The sequence below is a fragment of the Mytilus californianus genome, unplaced genomic scaffold (assembly GCF_021869535.1).
Source record: "Mytilus californianus isolate M0D057914Y unplaced genomic scaffold, xbMytCali1.0.p SCAF_8, whole genome shotgun sequence".
NCBI lineage: Eukaryota > Metazoa > Mollusca > Bivalvia > Mytilida > Mytilidae > Mytilus > Mytilus californianus.
This window is the reverse complement of record NW_026262734.1, coordinates 98,837,418-98,854,744: the sequence shown is the minus strand read 5'-3', so window position 1 is coordinate 98,854,744 and position 17,327 is coordinate 98,837,418. Positions and strand designations below refer to the sequence as shown.

The 17,327-nt window shown below is 31.6% G+C and overlaps 1 long non-coding RNA gene across 1 annotated transcript; it reads left to right on the top strand.

Moving 5' to 3' along the window:
• Window positions 1-2,883: 2,883 nt before the first annotated feature.
• LOC127711364 (uncharacterized) lies at window positions 2,884-12,112 on the top strand. The gene is made up of 2 exons (XR_007986657.1): window positions 2,884-3,245; window positions 11,479-12,112. It is a non-coding gene; the product is annotated as an uncharacterized LOC127711364 (long non-coding RNA).
• Window positions 12,113-17,327: the final 5,215 nt, after the last annotated feature.

Here is a 17,327-nt window from a genome sequence, read left to right as displayed (position 1 = left end):
TAGTATTTTAATTGTGAAACAGCACATTTTGTGAGACATAACATATTTTTGCACACTTACAAACTTTCAAACTTACCTTTCACATCTTCCCATATTTGACTAAGAAAGTCCTTGAACTTCACAGAGAATTGTCTAGGCTAACTGCATGTCCTATGGATATATGTCAATCTGAAATAAGAACAGAATATTGGCCTAAACCTCATGCTGAAAATGTTTATCCTCCATAGCTTTTTTTTTACATATGAACTGCTTGAAAGCACAATTTAAAATGGTGATTTGCACCTAAATGGGTGGACATTGAATCAACTCCTATAAAATTTTGTCTATGAAATTAGACCAGAGATATGATTCTCACCTAAATAGGTGGATATTGGATCAATTTCTATGAAATTATGTCTAGAAAAGGAACGAAGTTGAAAATAGATATAATATATCATTCAGTACAAATTATCATTCTCAAGCAGAAAACTTCAAAAAGTATTCAGGAAATACTTGCATCTTATTAAAAAAAATTCTACAATAGGTGCCAAATTCCATAAAACCTATCAATGGGATTAAAAAAAAATAGAAACATTGGTGAATAAGTGAAACAAAGCTATAAAATAATTTATATAAACCTCACAGTTCCTACTAACATTTAACTGTGCAGAACTAATTAATGACCATCATGTAAACAACACATGTAAACTGATATTCTTAAGACCACACTTCCTTACTATGAAACACTTAATTCAAAATTGGTTAGAATTGTTTGAAAAACAAAAAATTAAAATGCAAATTCTAATTAACAAATTAAAAAAAACAATTCAAAAACTATTTAAAAAATCAAAAATTAAAACTGTAATAAATTAAAAAAAAAATAAATGAAAAGAAATAAAAGTAAAACAGTAATTAAAAAAGAAGTAAATGAAAAAATGGGGAATGTGTCCATGGGGCACAGATGATGCCCCCACTTGCATATATATCATTTAAAGTTATAAAGGGACATAACTGAAGAACGGTAAAAGTGACGCTACCCAAATTTGTTAATGATCTGAGTTTTGTAGTAATAAGTATTGTGTATAAGTTTCATAACATTTGGTTGAGGCAAACTTAAGTTAGAGTACGGAAACGAAAAATTCAGCAATTTTTCCATTTGTAAAGAGCATAACTCTAGAACGGTTAAAGTGACGCCACCAAAATTCAAACTTGATCTGTGTTTAGTGGTAATAAGCATTGTGTATAAGTTTCATAACATTTGGTTGAGGCTAACTTAAGTTAGAGAACGGAAACGAAAAATTCAGCAATTTTTCCATTTGTAAAGGGCATAACTCTATAACGGTTAAAGTGACGCCACCAAAATTCAAACTTGATCTGTATTCTGTAGTAATAAGTATTGTGTATAAGTTTCGTAACATTTGGTTGAGGCAAACTAAAGTTAGAGAACGGAAACCAACTTTGGGACATACTACGGACAAGGGTAAAACTTAATGCCTCCTCCGCTACGGCAGGGGCATAAAAACAAAAATTTGTAAGGGTTCCGCGGAACCCAGTGTCTCGCTTACTTTTGCTGTTAATCGCAGGCTAAACAAAATTGAGGAAAAAAATCAATAAAAATATTCCTTTAGATACTATCTTTTGATTGTAAGAACTTCTGTCAAAGCTTGGTATAAATCCAGGATAGTTTATGAATCTAATAAATGTTTTAAAAACTTTAACTGCAGACTGTATTTAATGTTAACTGGAAGAAAACTAAGTCCATTTATAAATAAAATACAGATAAACAGGTACAAAATTTTAACAAAATTTCCTTCTAGATACTAGATATTGATCATAAACAAGCTTCTGTCCAAGTTTGGTACAAATCCAGGATTTAAAAATTAGTTTAAGAAAGTTATTAAAATTTTAAAAACTTTAACCACAGAGTGAATGTATTGTTTCCTGGCAGAAAAACTAAGTCCATTTATAAGTAAAATACGGAAAAAATAAAAAACATTTTTTAACAAATTTACTTCTGGATACTATCTTATGATCATAAACAAGCTTCTGTCCAAGTTTGGTACAAATCCAGAATAGTTTAAGAAAGTTATTAAAATTTTAAAAACTTTAACCACAGAGTGAATGTATTGTTTCCTGGCAGAAAAACTAAGTCCATTTATAAGTAAAATACAGAAAAAATGAAATTTTTTTTTTTAACAAATTTACTTCTGGATACTATCTTATGATCATAAACAAGCTTCTGTCCAAGTTTGGTACAAATCCAGAATAGTTTAAGAAAGTTATTAAAATTTTAAAAACTTTAACCACAGAGTGAATGTAATGTTTCCCGGCAGAAAAACTAAGTCCATTTACAAGTAAAATACGGAAAAACAGGAATTTTATTTTTACAAAATTTACTTCTGGATACTATCTTATGATCATAAACAAGCTTCTGTCCAAGTTTGGTAGAAATCCAGGATAGTTTAAGAAAGTTATTAAAATTTCAAAAACTTTAACCACAGAGTGAATATTTGTGGACGCCGCCGCCGACGAATACGCCGACGGAATGTAGGATCGCTATGTCTCGCTTTTTCGACTAAAGTCGAAGGCTCGACAAAAAAACAAAAGGGATGGTTTCTGATGAAGGTTTTCCGAAATAACCCGGAATATTGCATTAATGTACATGATGTAAGGCCAGACATATGATTCCCACCTAAACATGCTAAATGGGTGGATATTGGATCAATTTCTATGAAAATTATTACAACTAGGAATGTCTAAAAAACTGAATTATAGCAAAATTTGTTTTGAAACAAGAGGCTTTGTATCACTCACCTGATGAACAAAACACCAGTTTACTAGGACTTTTAAATGCACAAACTATACAGCTGTATATAATATATATATATAGGTACTGTTTGTGTTCAGAGCTCCAGATAAGCTGCGTATTTGCGTGATCACGCAATACAAATGATTAAAAACCCAATGCAATTGCCCATTGCAGGGTTCAATAACCCAATTAATTCAAAGGAAAACCCAATTATATGCCAAAACCATGAGTTCTTAACGCTTTTATTCGCTATCGTTTGCGTTATTTACCCTTATCTAATTACAATCGTCGCGTAAATCTATTTTTATAATATTTACAATTGGAAATTTCCTTTCGTTCTATAAATAGAGCCCTGCATCAAGTAGCTGAAATGGGTCCCTGTTGGAATTTTCCGTTGCTCAAAAGGTACACGTGTTTATGAAAACATTTCGATCTTCTCGGCGTTTATCCAATTAGCGTTTTTTTCGAATTGCTCGGGACTTATCGTAACATACAATGAATTAAAACGAAAGTAAATGTCCGGTAAAAATATTGAATAGAAGCATGTTTTCAGCTTCTTTTTGATAGATGAGGACAAGTTATGGTGATAACAAGACTCAGCTAGTGTTTTATGAAGCGTCCGTCGAACGCACGGGCGTGTTGGCGTACCTTAACGAGAACATTGCTAGAACGATAAACACGGGGTTTCTTCAAGAACGAAATGAGTTGGAAAAAGTGAAAGGCCAAATTAATTATGACATGTTATATAGTTGGAAAGCATCGGAAACCAAAAGTTCTAATAAGGGACAACTTAACCCAGATTTATGTTAATTAAATTAAACAAAAACATTCAGGTATAATTTTAGTTTATATATTATTTTTTCATTTTTAGATGATGAGTGAATACACATATCCGTTTTTTTACGTCAATGCAGCTTGACACTTTCTTTATTTTGGTCTAATTGTTCTGTATGCTTAAGATAGCTGTCTTATTGGCAAGTGTTATTTATTTATTTGATGTTGCAGAATTATTTGTAAATTGAAGTTGAATGTGGTGTCCGTAATTAAACCACCCTTTAAACCTGGTCAAGGTTTTGGGGTATATCTTGAATCTGGGAACTACTTATTATTTTTATTAAAAAGTAGATCTGGCAAATAGGTGAAAGGACTGGCAAAACTTTCTTACAGCACCTAAATTTCACATATATTACATAAAAATCTTAACACTAAGCCACACCTACCCCAAATAAACTGTAGGATATCATATAGGATCTAGAAAGGTAATTAGTTACTGTCCAACTAGTGATTGATACCAGCTGCAGTTTATATAAGTTGCGAGAAAATACAAAACTGGCAGAACGTTTAAAACGGGACACAAATCAAACGTACAATTGCTCGTCAGTGAATAAACCAAACAAAACAGCTAGCACATATACAAAGAAAGAAACATATTAAAGATGGAAAAACATCTTGGGTTGATATAATGTGATTATAACATGCCTAAATATTCAATATTGTGTTGATGAAAAAACCCAATACATTAAGGAGCTTGGTGGTGAAAAACCCAATTTGATATTTGCTTAAGGGGTGAATCGGAATTGATAATGCAATTAAAAAACTCTATCACCCAATTACATAAAAAAATGATAGGTAAAAACCCCAATTTGTGAATTCTTATCTGGAGCTCTGTTGTGTTGCTGATCACTTTTGCATTTAACAGGTTTAACCTAACCTATATGTATAAGTTAATAGATATCAAGCCAAACTGTAAAAAAAACAGTAAATATCATCGTTTCAGGGGCAATAACTCCAAAATCAGAAATCAATGTTAAAAATACCATTAAAGAACATACATGACATAGATCTTGTCATGCTGATCATTTTTGCAGACAACACTTTTAACAGGTCTATCTCCTACAGTTTTCAAATGACAGCAAACAAGAATGTGTCCATAGTACATAGACGCCCCACTTGCACTATCATTTTCTATGTTCAGTGGACCGTGAAATTGGGGTCAAAACTCTAATTTGGCATTAAAATTAGAACAATCATATCATAGGGAACATGTGTACTAAGTTTCAAGTTGATTGGACTTCAACTTCATCAAAAACTACCTTGACCAAAAACTTTAACCTGAAAGACCAAAAACTTTAACCTGAAGCGGGACAGACAGACATACGGACGGACAAAGTAACGGATGCACAAACTGAAAAACATAATGCCCATAAATGAGGCATAAAAACTCCTAAAAGTAAGAAAAATAGGTATTTCAGGGGCAATATATAAAAATAAAGTAATCTTTTTATTCCTTGGTGGATAAATCTGTACATCTTGTCAAGCTGATCATTTTTTCTAATTTACACTTGAATTTTAGCAAGCTCCAATAATTTTTAAATTAAGTGGTCATGTTGACTTATTTAAAAATATATGTCTTTTATACATTTGTGCAGTTAAAAGTTGTCTGTACCTATCATAGTTTCTGCAAAAAATAAAAAAATTGGGTAAAATATTCATTCAAGGGAAATAACTGCTTTAAAGGATCAATTAATGATTTAAATAATGTAAGTCCTATTCCCAGATCTTACTTTGCTGAACATATTTATCACTTAAACATGTTAAAGTTTCTCTTTTTCTTTCATTGTTTCTGCAAAAAACATAATTTTAGGTAAAAATAATTTTTCAAGGGCAAAAACTGCTATAAACAGGATAAAGGATCAATAGACTGTTTCGGTCATGTAAGCTTATTCACAGATCTTACTTAGCTGAACATATTTACCACTTAAAGTGTCTCTCAATCTATCATATTTTCTACAAGAAACTCTAAAATCTATTACAATTTTGTCTTTCAAGGGCAATGACTCATATAAGGATCCATACTACTGTTTTGCTGTTTAAAATTTATCTTTATCTGAAATTGTTTTCAATATGACAATCAGTGTTACCAAGAACATAATAAAATGCTCCGCTGGGGTGCAGCTTGATACAACCGCAGAGGTCGAACCCTGAACAGTTGGGGCAAGTATGGACACAACATTCAAGCTTGATACAGCACTGAATTTGGATTGTAATTAAATATTTGACACAGCATAGGTTTCTGACACAGAATGAAAGTGGTCTAAGAACTTAAAAAATTTTAATTTACCTATTCAAACCATATCATTATTATTTGCTTTTATATAAAAATCAGAAATAACCAATTTAAAATGGTAAATTTTAAAGAAAAAAAAGGAAAAAAAAATCCCCCCCCAAATTTTTTGAACCCCCTTATGATTCATCACCCCCAAACTCAATCCCAGCCTTCCCTTTGTGGTATGGTACCTTGCAGCACAATTTCAGAGAGATCCATACACTTGAACACAAGTTATTGTCTGGAAACTAGAAAAATGCTTGTTTTTTGGCCCCTTTTTGGCCCCAAATTCCTAAACCTTTAGGGCAATTACCCCCAAACTCAAACCCAGCTTTCCCTTTGTGATATGGAACCTTGCAGTACAATTTCATAAAGATCCATACACTTACACACAAATTATTGTCCTGAAACTAGAAAAATGTTTGTTTTTTTGCCCTTTTATGGCCCCTAATTACTAAAATTTTGAGGGAATTAACCCCAAATTCAATCCCAGCCTTCCCTTTGTGGTATGGTATCTTGCAGTACAATTTCAGAGAGATCCATACACTTGAACACAAGTTATTGTCTGGAAACTAGAAAAATGCTTTTTTTGGCCCCTTATTCCTAAACTTTTTTGGGCAATTACCCCGAAAATCAATTCCAGCTTTCCCTGTGTGATATGGAACCTTGTAGTACAATTTTATAAAGATCCATACACTTACACACAAGTTATTGTCATGAAACTAGAAAAATGCTTGTTTTTTGCCCCTTTTTGGCCCCTAATCCCTAAAATTTGGAGGCAATTACCCCCAAAATAAATCCCAGCATTCCCTTTGTGATATGGAACCTTGTGGTACAATGTCAGAGAGATCCATACACTAACACACAAGTTATGTCTGGAAGTAACAAAAATGCTTATTTTTGGCCCCTTTTTGGCCCCTAATTCCTTAACTGTTGGTACCATAACCCCCAAAATCAATCCCAACCTTCCTTTTGTGGTATTGAACCTTATGGTAAAATTTCATTCAGATCCATTCACTTTAACTAAAGTTAGAGTGCAAAAACTAATGTGTCTTAGGACGACGACGACGACGCCAACGTCATACCAATATACGACCACAAAATTTTGTTTACGGTCGTATAAAAATTATGGAAACTTATTATTTCAGGGGCAATTACTTCAAATAGGGTTGTCAGATTGGTCTGAAAATTTCAGGGCAGATTAATCTTAAAATGCTAATTGTTTTGACCAAACTATGCAGAGTTTCTTAATTAAAGGACAAGATTAAAATTACAAAATATATGTACTCTATACCCTATTAAAGGATCATTTAGCCTAAGTTTGGTTAAAATTAATTCAGTAGTTTCAGAGGAGAAGATCTTTGAAAAAGTGTACTACTGACAATGAATTAATGAAAAGGGAGGATGATTTGACAAAGGGATGGCAAAAGCTCACATAGACTCTTAGGTCAGGTGAGCTAAATAGTAAATAAAACTTTTGACAAACAGAAAAAAATCATAAGTTGGCTATTATATTTATATTTAAAATAAGGGCTCTGTTATTAAGTGGATTCTAAAAGTTGATTGACATATATATATATATAAATATATATTTGTCCTCTTTCTATAATGATCATGATGATATTAATGCTATAAAATATATGAAATGAAATTCATCTCTAAAACAGTGATCACATAATGTACTGTTCAAATTACAAAGTTTTTTGCTCTATTATACCATTAACCAGTTTCAATTATAATTTTTCAATTTGAGGTTCTAAGTTTTGTATTTTATCTATGAATTCTGTTTTTCACTGAAAATCTCTTGATTATCAAAATTTCTAACTTTGTACATTATTTGGCCTTATAAACTTTTTTTATTCAACATGTTCAAGAGTATAACTTATGAAATTCCTGTCTGACCTAAAAAAAAAAATAATCAGGGTATTTGTCATTTATGTGTTAATGGCTTGATTTATTAAGGTCTAGATAGGGGTTCTGTATATCTTTATTCTTCATATATATAGATTGTTTTTCTTTAATCTTTTGTTAATTTTGTCCATTTATCTCTATTCTTTATATTTCAGCACCTATTATTCTCTAATATTTATTTTGTTTGCCTACTTTTCCCTATTTATTTTTTATACCTTTATTCTGCACATTTTGCCCGTTATTCTCTTTTTTGTAAACCCCATCTAAACCCTCATCTCATCGTCAAAAATATTTTAAAGTGGTACAATGATGATGATGTATGCAAAATTCTTGAATTTTAATTTGTAGGCAAATATCAACTTATGAAATTCAGAAACAAATACTTGATACTTCACATTTAAATCAACAACAAGAATGTGTCCATAGTACAGAGATGCCCCACTGGCACTATCATTTTAAATGCGTGGACCATGAAATTGGGGTAAAAACTGTAATTTGGCATTAAAATAAGAAAAATCATATCATATAGGGAACATCATGTACTAAGCTAGTTTCAATTGGACTTCAACTTCATCAAAATCTACCTTGACCAAAAACTTAAACCTGAAGCTGGACAGATATCATCATTGATAGATGGAGGAATGGACGCATAGATTGAAAAGCATATAATGCCCAAAGGTGGGACATAAAACATAGGCAAATATCCTTAGGTGACAGATTATTAAATTTATCACTAATGCATATACATGTATATCAATCTAAAAAGTTTTTAATTGATATATTAGAATTCTTTAAAAATATAAAACATGTTGAATTTCTGTATGTCTGTGGTATGCAGTGGCAGATCAAGAATTTTCAAAAGGGGCCCACTGACTGCCTAAAAGGGGGGCAGCTCAAATCATTCGTCAGTGATTCCCTAAATAATTAATCAAATATTTTTAAAAAAAGGGGGGCGCCAGGCCCTCTAGCCCCACCCCTTAGTACTCCTCTGGTATGGATATAAAATAAAACTTTTAGGAGACCATACACAAAACAGAAAAGATAACAATTATTGGCATTATAAGTATGAAATACTTACAATAAACTTTTCAAATTCTCTCCCTGTATGTCATTGTGAACATCTAATACTGTGTATTCTAATCCTCAATTCTTATGGTTTCACTTTTATTTACACTAAAAGGCCTACTCCAATTATACTTTATTATGTCCATTGGATCAATGTGGTGAGTATTATATGTATAACATTTACTTGTGTTTTTATGTTTAAGCAAAATACACACAAGTAAATATGGCCTGTTTTAATCCAAAGATCTAGGAAGACATAAAATGAATTTCTCTTTTATCTCATTGGTTACTACAGATTCATATTGATGTCATGACCTGATTACTTGGACATCATAAAATGTGTAGAGGAATATAAAATGTTGAAATTCATCATGAATACACTAGTCTCAGTCTCTTATTTTTATTACTATTTTTATTACTATTGTTTTTGTGGTGTTTTTGTGAAGAACCATGCAGTGGAGGAAAACAGTTCAAAGAAGAAAATGGCAAGTTAATTAATTTCACTTTGAAGTTTAGATACAGTAATATACATGATATAATATAAAAAGATTATGTCTTTCGATTCTCTTTCAAATATTTCTTTAAAAGTTCAACAACAGTGGTTATGAAATTTACACATATCATTCCCTAATTCATGCATATAATGACTGTTCACATATGAATTAAATTCTGTCTTGAAATCACTGGTTCAGGACAGTTTGAAGTGAAACACTTTTATGAATATTTTGTCACACATATATATATATATATGTGTGTACCTTAACTACTCAACTTTAACTAGATGATAATAAATGATCTTATGTATGTTTTTTTAATAGTTCTTTACTAATTTCTATTTTTTTTTAATTCTATATGTTAGCGGCACTAATTATATATATAAGTAAAATAATCTATTAAGCTTAAATCCTAGGCAATAAGCTAACGCCTAGGCATTAGGTTATTGACAATTTTCAGGCATTAGGCTTATTTCCTGAAATCTGCAATGATTATTCAACCTATTGCCAAACATCATTTCAGGCAATTAATGAGCTTTAGGATATTTGATTCATCTTTAAATGACTAGGACTCTTGCGAGCCTGTGTCGTTCACCTTGGTCTATATATGCAATATATTCAACAAAGGACACTCTCCAACATTGTAGACAAGAATAGAATTAATGACAAAAATCTCTGGGTTTTTTTTGTATCTTATATTGCTGATCATTGAAGTCTGTTTAGTTTCTCTCTATCTTCATGATCTTATTTAGCTTTTGCTCAAAACACAAAAGAGTAAAAAAACTCCTATAAAGAGTAACAGTCTACTAATTATATCAGCATAATTTGACTTATTAGTAGTTCGTCTTGCTTATCATTTTGGATTATTTAAGTTTCTATCTATCTATTATTATTTTTTATCATATAGAGCAAAAAAAATGGTAAATATCGTAATTAAAGGGCAATGACTCCCATAAGGAGTCGTCGGACAATTTCCGCCTTTTTGTCTTAACTGTAGATCTTGTCTTGCTGATCATTTTTGTATATATTTAAGTTTCTTTCTATCATCATCATGTGTCTATCTATTATAAGTTTTAAGATGTAAGACAAAAACGCTAAAGAAAGATTGTACAAATTGGCATCACAGAGCTACAATGTACATCTCTAATTAGGAGTCAACTGATGATTTCAACCATAAGACTTTTTTGTAAAACTTGTCCTTCTGATCATTTTTGCATTTTAAAGTTTCTCTCTATCTATTATAGTTTTCAAGATAATAGGCAAAATTCGAAAAAAGTGGTAAAATTTGATTCTATTTTGCCCAGTAGTTTCGGAGAAAATTTTTGTAAAAGATTACAAAAATTTCTTAAAAAATTGACTATAAAGGGCAATAACTCCTGAGGGGGTCAATTGACCATTTTGGTCATGTTGTCTTAATTGTAGATCTTACTTTGCTGAACATTATTGCTGTTTACAATGCATCTCTATCCATAATAATATTCAAGACAATAACCAATAAAATGCTCCGCTGGGCGCAGCTTGAAACGACCTCAGACGTCGAACCCTGAACAGTTAGGGCAAGTATGGACACAACATTCAAGCTTGATACAGCTCTGAATTTGGATTGTGATTAAATATTTGACGCAGCATAGGTTTCTGACACAGAATGAATGTGGTCGAAGAACTTAAAATTTTTTAATTTACCTAGTATGGTCCTATATCCAAAATCTAAATACATACAAGGTTAGATTCAGCATATCAAAGAATCCCAAGACAGAGCTCCAGATAAGCTGCGTATTTGCGTGATCACGCAATACAAATGATTAAAAACCCAATGCAATTGCCCATTGCAGGGTTCAATAACCCAATTAATTCAAAGGAAAACCCAATTATATGCCAAAACCATGAGTTCTTAACGCTTTTATTCGCTATCGTTTGCGTTATTTACCCTTATCTAATTACAATCGTCGCGTAAATCTATTTTTATAATATTTACAATTGGAAATTTCCTTTCGTTCTATAAATAGAGCCCTGCATCAAGTAGCTGAAATGGGTCCCTGTTGGAATTTTCCGTTGCTCAAAAGGTACACGTGTTTATGAAAACATTTCGATCTTCTCGGCGTTTATCCAATTAGCGTTTTTTTCGAATTGCTCGGGACTTATCGTAACATACAATGAATTAAAACGAAAGTAAATGTCCGGTAAAAATATTGAATAGAAGCATGTTTTCAGCTTCTTTTTGATAGATGAGGACAAGTTATGGTGATAACAAGACTCAGCTAGTGTTTTATGAAGCGTCCGTCGAACGCACGGGCGTGTTGGCGTACCTTAACGAGAACATTGCTAGAACGATAAACACGGGGTTTCTTCAAGAACGAAATGAGTTGGAAAAAGTGAAAGGCCAAATTAATTATGACATGTTATATAGTTGGAAAGCATCGGAAACCAAAAGTTCTAATAAGGGACAACTTAACCCAGATTTATGTTAATTAAATTAAACAAAAACATTCAGGTATAATTTTAGTTTATATATTATTTTTTCATTTTTAGATGATGAGTGAATACACATATCCGTTTTTTTACGTCAATGCAGCTTGACACTTTCTTTATTTTGGTCTAATTGTTCTGTATGCTTAAGATAGCTGTCTTATTGGCAAGTGTTATTTATTTATTTGATGTTGCAGAATTATTTGTAAATTGAAGTTGAATGTGGTGTCCGTAATTAAACCACCCTTTAAACCTGGTCAAGGTTTTGGGGTATATCTTGAATCTGGGAACTACTTATTATTTTTATTAAAAAGTAGATCTGGCAAATAGGTGAAAGGACTGGCAAAACTTTCTTACAGCACCTAAATTTCACATATATTACATAAAAATCTTAACACTAAGCCACACCTACCCCAAATAAACTGTAGGATATCATATAGGATCTAGAAAGGTAATTAGTTACTGTCCAACTAGTGATTGATACCAGCTGCAGTTTATATAAGTTGCGAGAAAATACAAAACTGGCAGAACGTTTAAAACGGGACACAAATCAAACGTACAATTGCTCGTCAGTGAATAAACCAAACAAAACAGCTAGCACATATACAAAGAAAGAAACATATTAAAGATGGAAAAACATCTTGGGTTGATATAATGTGATTATAACATGCCTAAATATTCAATATTGTGTTGATGAAAAAACCCAATACATTAAGGAGCTTGGTGGTGAAAAACCCAATTTGATATTTGCTTAAGGGGTGAATCGGAATTGATAATGCAATTAAAAAACTCTATCACCCAATTACATAAAAAAATGATGGGTAAAAACCCCAATTTGTGAATTCTTATCTGGAGCTCTGCCAAGAATTCCATTTATGTTAAAATCAGACTAAGTTTAATTTTGGACCCTTTGGACCTTAATGTAGACCAATTTGAAAACGGGACCAAAAATTAAGAATCTAAATACACGGTTAGATTCAGCATATCAAAGAATTTTTGATGAAATCAAACCATATCATTATTATTTGCTTTTATACATATATATAAATCAAAAATAACCAACTTATAATGGAAAATTTTAAAGAAAAAAAAAGGAAAAAAAGGAAAAACAAATCCCTCCCCAAATTTTTTGAACCCCCCTTAAGATTCATCTTCCCCAAACTCAATCCCAGCCTTCCCTTCGTGGTATGGTACCTTGCAGTACAAGTTCAGAGCGATCCATACACTTGAACACAAGTTATTGTCTGGAAACTGTAAAAATGCTTGTTTTTGGCCCCTTTTTGGCCCCAAATTCCTTAACATTTAGGGCAATTACCCCCAAACTCAAACCCAACTTTCCCTTTGTGATATGGAACCTTGTAGTACAATTTCATAAAGATCCATACACTTACACACACGTTATTGTCCTGAAACTAGAAAAATGCTTGTTTTTTGCCCCTTTTTGGCCCCTAGTTCCCAAAATTTTGAGGCAATTACCCCCAAACTCAATCCCAGCCTTCCCTTTGTGGTATGGTACCTTGCAGTACAATTTCAGAGAGATCCATACACTTGAACACAAGTTATTGTCTGGAAACTAGGAAAATGCTAATTTTTGGCCCCTTTTTGGCCCCTTATTCCTAAGTGTTTTGGGCAATTACCCCCAAATTTAATTCCAGCTCTCCCTTTGTGATATGGAACCTTGTAGTACAATTAATTTCAGAAAGATGCATACACTTACATACAAGTTATTGTCATGAAACAAGAAAAATGCTTGTTTTTTTTGCCCTTTTTTTGGCCCCTAAATCCTAAAATTATGAGACAATTACCTCCAAAATCAATCCCAGCATTCCCTTTGTGATATGGAACCTTGTGGTACAATGTCAGAGAGATCCATACACTAACACACAAGTTACTGTTTGGAAGTTACAAAAATGATTATTTTTGCCCCTTTTTGGCCCCTTATTCCTTAACTGTTGGTACCATAACCCCCAAAATCAATCCCGACCTTCCTTTTGTGGTATTGAACCTTATGGTAAAATTTCATAGAGATCCATTCACTTAAACTAAAGTTATTGTGCGAAAACCAATGTGTCTTCGGACGACGACGATGACGCCAATATCATACCAATATATACGACCGCAATAATTTTGAGAGGTCGTATAAAAACTGCAAAATTTTCTTAAAATTACCAATTCAGGGGCAACAACCCAATAATGGGTTGTCTGATTTGTCTGAAATCTATATTCCCCAATGATGATTGTGGCCAAGTTTGGTTTACTTTGGCCCAGTAGTTTCAGAGGAGAAGATTTTTGTAAAAGTTAACAGACGAAGAAGGACCCCCCAAGTGATGATAAAAGCTCACTTGGCCAGGTGAGCTAAAAATACCTTACATTAGAGCTCTTTGATTTTAGTATCATGCCATATTATTAAAATAGTTTCTCTATTACTTTCAATTCCCTGTATATGTAGATGTCTTAAAATTAATGTATTTTATGTCTCTCCTTTGGATTGAAGGATATCAGTTTTAAATAAATTAAAAAGTACAAGTACTAAGCAAGTTGATTGTCTGACCAAATAAATAACAAGGGCAGAAAAAAGTAGCTTAAACTTTTTCCCCATGCATAGTAAATAATAAGAAAACAAATCTAAAGAATAAAAGGAAAAGGAGAAACTTTGGCACTCAGACTCATGTTATTATATAGTAAATCAGCTGATTATGTTCTTACCAGCTGCACATGGTCAATCAATTAAAAGCAATAAATTTTGTTAGTTTTAGTGACCACAAATAATTGCTCCCAATCAAGCATTAAATTTCTCTGACCCTAAAATGATGTGGAACAGTAACATTATAGGAGATCACAGCTGAAGTGTAATACCAAGTGTTTTTATGGAGGCTACAAATGTACATGGATACACATAGATCTACATAACATTTATCCATTTTAACTAAACATGTTATTGACAGGCATTTGGTTGTCTTTTTTAACATTATCATATATATTTACTGGTATACATGTACTAAATCATTATTTACTGAACTTCACACAGGTTCAGAATATTTTTGTTTTGTTTTGACCCAAATAATGACTTCAGACAAAAATATATTTATACATGTCTATATAACAATATACATGATCATATGAATAGAATTAAATATCTCCCTTGAGTGCCCAACTGTTTTCTGGAATATTGCTTGTATTATGTTTTTGACATTATTGAATCAAAATGTCAATATACATGATATAAGCAGACACAAAATAAAGGAAAAAAAGATTGTACCCACTTAATAAAGAAATTTATATTTGTTCTTTGACTACACAAAAAGTAGGTATATAGTTATGTTTGATTGAAACAGGAAAGAAAATTACATATATATATATATATATACAATATGAAGATTTGGATAAAGATTGAGGTTTTATAACATTATATTCTTTGATGTATAGCCTGTTCATTTAAGAATATAAATCGCATTAACAAAATCCATTCGCCCTGATTACATGTTTGCCCTGGGTCTGTTCGCCCTGAGTTCGTTCGCCCATATAGTCCGTTCGCCTAGGGTCCGTTCTCCCTACTTTTATTAAAACATATTGTTTTATGGGTATTAAACTTTAAAAAACTTATTCAGATATTTATATGGTATAAATTCTGGAAATTTATGAAAAAACATAGAAATATTTAAAAGTTGTTGGCTTAAGATTTGTTTTAGAGCATTAATTGTTCAAAATAATAATTCTCACTGATTGTTGTAATGGATTAATAATAAAAACAACATTTTATTTTGATAAACTAGCTATATAGTCAGCTTGGAATGAGTAAAAACAATGATGTACAAATTTTCAAACTTGAAAAAGATATAAATTTATATTGTTATCAAATTGACTAACCAGAATTAATAAAATTGTTAACAAATATCAATAAGATAAGTACAATGTATTCCAGGGAAGTGCTATTTTACAGGTTGCAGGTCGCATATAAATCTACCCCATGACTGATAAATTTACAAATTATTTCTTACAGTACACATACTGTAGGGTAGAAGTATTTTGTCTTTTTTTTTATCATAATCTTCAAATTCAATAATCATAATTTTAATACACATACATGTATCTTTTGATGCTTATCATACCGCTCAATTGCTATTATTAGTTCTAAACATTGATTCTAGTGAAGTTAAAGTAATAAAAACTTCAAATTGACATAGGCTGAACAGGTTCTATGGAACACATTAATCTGTCTTAATCTAGTTACATAAACAATTAAATTCCTTTCAGTTGACATTCAACATCTTTGAGGCTAATATTAAGAAATTATAAGCTCTAGATAATTATATGCATTTTCTTGCATGAACATAATAAATTTAGTGCAAGAAACAAACAAAATAATTTACTTCCCAATTCTGTTTTTATTTATGTAAAGACCCAAAACCTTGAGTCTGTTCTGTTGCAATTGTCCATTTACAATTTGTCTAATGATTTAAAAGTAAAAAATGTATTTATTTTTTAAGAAGGAGGCGGACATCCTGTTTCTTAAGTATATACCTCCCCAAATTTCAAGCAGGGATAACATAAGCTCACCTGCATTCCATTTTCCATTTGCATTTATTTGATTTTACATTAACAAGTCAAGGGAATAGAGTTAAACAATATGGAGTAAAGTTTTGAGAATTACAGTTAAAGTTTTAAATGAATTCTTATTATTACAAAAACAATAAAAAAAATTTTTTTTTTTTAAATATGGCAAGAATTGTACCCATTTTCCATAAATTTAATATTTCCAAGGGACTCAACTTTTTTAAATAAAGTTGATCGTCCACCATTTTAGAACTTGTCCGACATATTGCTGATATCAACCTATATAATAGTACAAGTTTTATAAAAATCTGACAAGAATTGTACCCGTGAGATCGCTAACGAGGCCATTTTCCATATATTTAATATTTTTAAGGGGCATAACTCTTTTCAAAAAAGTAGATTTTTCACCATTTTCGAGCCGGACGGACGGACGCCCGGTATTTCCATGTCCCCCCGCAACGCGTTACACGGTTGACAAAAAGATATTTATCATAGCGTATAAACGCAGTCTTTTAAGACAAGACTTTTAAATAGGTAGACTTTTGAGACGGACCCTTGCTATGAATGCAGTAGAACTAAAAAGCTAAAAAAATCCAGAAACCTACATCGAGTTAAAAGGCAATAAGTCTTTACCACTATATAAAAACTGTGTCAAGTCTTGATGTTTTAATATGTATGTTCTATGCATTTGTTGAAAGTTTTACCCAAATGTTTGTTAAGTTTTCTCTTTTCGAACAGAAAGTGTATGTATTAGATAAACCCTGAGGGTGTTAGACCAATTAAGTGCATTTACATCTCAAGTTATAATGATTAATGTAAATTGATAGATTTCTATTTATAGGTGTAAGTTTATTTACACCAGAATGTTGTTTAATGTAATTGGATACCCTGCCTTTAACATTGATCATAAAATTGTGTAAATTAGATACACCCTCTCATGCTA